The 3,456-nt window shown below is 38.3% G+C and overlaps 1 long non-coding RNA gene across 4 annotated transcripts in view; it reads right to left on the bottom strand.

Annotated features, from left to right (window-relative positions):
- Nucleotides 1-2,490, bottom strand: part of LOC137496742 (uncharacterized) — a 112,834-nt gene extending 110,344 nt beyond the window's left edge. For all 4 annotated transcript variants that reach the window (XR_012387387.1, XR_011017305.2, XR_012387388.1 and 1 more), the window contains exon 1: nucleotides 2,370-2,490. This is a non-coding gene — a long non-coding RNA (uncharacterized lncRNA). The remainder of the gene's footprint in view (nucleotides 1-2,369) is intronic.
- Between the last annotated feature and the right edge of the window lie 966 nt (nucleotides 2,491-3,456).

The raw sequence follows: 3,456 nt of genomic DNA, 5'->3' as shown, positions 1-3,456 counted from the left end.
TTCTGCCGTTTATTATTCCTAGTCATTTCTACCATAGGCGACTGAATCGGAAGTTCTAAGACAATCGCGAAAACAGGCGCACTTCCGCATTTTAGAATAAGGTCAATAGGCAAACCAGCTGATCGACGTCACTTTTAAATTCTCCAGTGTCCCTGTATCTGTGGTACACTCAGTAAACAGCGGGGAGAGATCAGTGAGCTGAAGACCTTCAGTCATGTCTGTTGAGCACATGAACACAATGGCAAGTCAGCGTTGTTTAGGAACGTGCTCAACAGCGCTTAAATGTTAAATGGACGTTTTTAAATTTCAGTTATTATTCCAGTATCATGACAACAATACATTCTAATGCACATTTTGTCTGAGTTTTGTTGCATTTACATGGTTTTGAGCAGTAGGTGTCTCTAGCATGGTGTGTTTTAAATCATTTTGCAAAGCAATCGTTAAATTTAGTAAATCAATTTCCCTATAGACTGATTTCACGCGGCCGCCTTTTTCAAAAGCAAAGTCGAGGCTGCAGTGGGAAGAAACCTGAAAGTATCATTGGGAGTTACATAGGAATGTTGTGTAACTGGCTGTATATCTTATCAGCGAAAAGAAAGTGACACAAATTTATAATTTCTCCATCTTCCGGGTGACCCGAAGGTCCGTTCTGAATGAATGGTGAATGTAAAAAGGGATATCAGAGCTCATTTTCAGCTAAGTTAAGGGAAATGGCACTGGTTAGCTAACGTTTTCTTTCCCAAACACACGTTTTAGATGCATTTTATCAAACTCGAGTTAATAAACTGAATCTTTCACTATACTAGAATCGTCACGACACTGAATTAAAAGAAAAGCCGGCAATTTCGTGCTCATATTTAAGGCAATGTTGATGGCTTTCTTAAAGCAGCGCTGATTTGCCATTGTGTTCACGTGTTCAACAGAAATGATTGTGATCAGTTCACCCACCGCTGTTTACTGAGCACAAACACAGACGAGCCGAGCGATCTGCTTGATGACTCGACTGATCTTGACGGCTGCTTCGCGCTCCAGTCCGTGTATCTGTGTTTGCACTGGGTGAAGAGCGGTAAACTGAGCGCAAACCAAACAGAGATACACGGAGACTGAAGCGCAATGCCGTGAAGATCATCTGTTTACAGTGCTGGTCCTATACTTCCGGGTTTCTTCCCACCGCAGCCTCGCTTTGGTTCTTTAAAATGGCGGCCGCGTGAAATAAGCGTATTGACCTTATTCTTCAATGCTGAAGTGCACTCACTTTTGCAATTGTTTTAGAACGTCCGATTCAGTTGCCTATGGGGGAAATGACTAGGAGTGATAAACGGCAGAAAACAGACAAAGTAGAATAATATGATAAGAAAATATCAGTTTGCAACATCAAGCAGCAAAACAAGCTAAAATTAATAACCAAAAAATGAATGAAAGTAAATGAGCCTTGAGCCAAAAAGATTTAAATGGCTGCGTCTAAATGGTAAAAGTGCATTTGTTTGGACTGTGGAGAAAACAGGAGCACCCAGAGGAAACCCACACCAACACAGGGAGAACATGCAAACTCCACACAGAAACGCCAACCGGCCCAGCTGTGAGGCCAAAGTGCTAACCACTAAGCCATTGTGCCACCTATTCCTTTGTATATCTGCCTATGAATATAGCTGACAAGGCTAAACTTAGAGTTTGTATAGATTGCATAGAGTGTTTTCAAACATCATCCTCAGTCGGCCATATTGGACAGCAGAATGTAAACAATGCCACTTAATCAACTGGACATTCATATAACATATGCTGACTATTGATACTGAAACGATCAATAATAAGCATGTTTTGGTCGATACTGAATCTAAAACAAGCCTAATACTAAACTAAAACTCAATAAAAACATTTAGAGTACTAAAGACTACCAAAGGTTATAACAAATCAAGCAGAAAAGAGAAAAATGTGGGACAAAAGTTTCAGTTTGTGGTTCCAAAGCAAGAATCTCGACAACATTCAAGTTTATTCTTATTATTTCAATTATAAAGTCGAGCAGGTTAATTATTTGGTTAATACTTTAATTAACACTGCTCATACTCATATTTTACCACCTATAAAATTAAATTTTCGAAATATTGCAGGTTTTTTTCTGTTTAATGTTACTAAGAAATATTTATATGATGTGACAGCTTCCAGATAAAGCATAATTAAGCAGATTGTGTGTTCAGTAGTACATTAATTAAGCAATCCATGCTGTTTACGTCCAGATATCGCCAGTAAGGCCGGGCAATTGAGTAATTAGTCCTCATGTACATAATCAGCTTTTGCCAAACTTTTACTATCATATTTGTAAGACAGCTGCTTACATAAATCAAAGCAACAACAGCATTTCAACTGCTTACCTGATCTAAAGACAAATATCCATCATAATCGGGAGAATTTTTGACGTTTTCGCAAAAGTAATCAATCACCCGTTATCACGAAAGATCGTCTCTCCAACCGTCAGAGTCATCCGCGATGAACAAACAGCCGAGCCGGAGCACGAGTCACATGACGCGCAAAACTGTAATCCTCCGCGATGCACATGTAGTTCTGTGATATAAACACTAGAGGGCCACAAGTTACATAGTGCAGTTTTATATTATTTTTAGTGCAGTTTTACATGTAATCATTTAGGTGATGCTTTGATCAAAAGGGACTTTTTATTAAATCATTAATAAAGATTAAGAAGTATTATAATTGATACAACACTCTTAACACTTAAAACTAAAAATCTAATCAAGTTTTAATAGTTATAACTTCTAAATTATATGATAAACATTCATTCATTTTCCTTATTTATTAGGGGTCGCCACAGCGGAATGAACCGCCATGATACACAGTAACCAAGCATTTATTTTAAATGCTAAACTTAGTATTACATCACAAATACACTTACCTGTATTATTATCACATCAGAACAGAAATATTCCTGAATTTGCTTATGTTATTTATCTAGAATTATGTTATTTGGTCCATTTTGAAAGTTTCATTGTCTTTTATTAAATACTGCATTCACTTGAAAGGTTGTCTCAACACAATGGTGTTCCACAACAAACCCAACACTGTGTAATATTTCAATTAAATTTAAATGACACTTTTCAAGCAAATGATTGCTTGACATTCAATGCATATGATGAAAGAAGATGAAATGCAATGAACCCGGTGGCTTTTGGAGGCGTGAGACGCTCTTTGGGAGCGCAGACAGATGCTCAAGACAGTTCTGGAGGGAATAATAATAGAAGTTCTGCTCAAGACTTTTGGCCAGCGGAGAAATTCAAATGGTCGTGCCGAACTGAGTCTGGTTTCTCTCAAGGTTTTTTTTCTTCACTCTCCAATCGGTGACGTTTTTATTCCCTCTCCCCTGTCGCCACTGGCTTGCATGGGTCAGGATCGGTAGAGCTACACATTGATGAATGTGCTCTTCAGTGTTTGGACTCTCAGTAATGA

The sequence above is a fragment of the Danio rerio genome, chromosome 11, assembly GCF_049306965.1.
Source record: "Danio rerio strain Tuebingen ecotype United States chromosome 11, GRCz12tu, whole genome shotgun sequence".
Classification (NCBI taxonomy): domain Eukaryota; kingdom Metazoa; phylum Chordata; class Actinopteri; order Cypriniformes; family Danionidae; genus Danio; species Danio rerio.
This window is presented reverse-complemented; position numbering and strand designations above follow the sequence as displayed.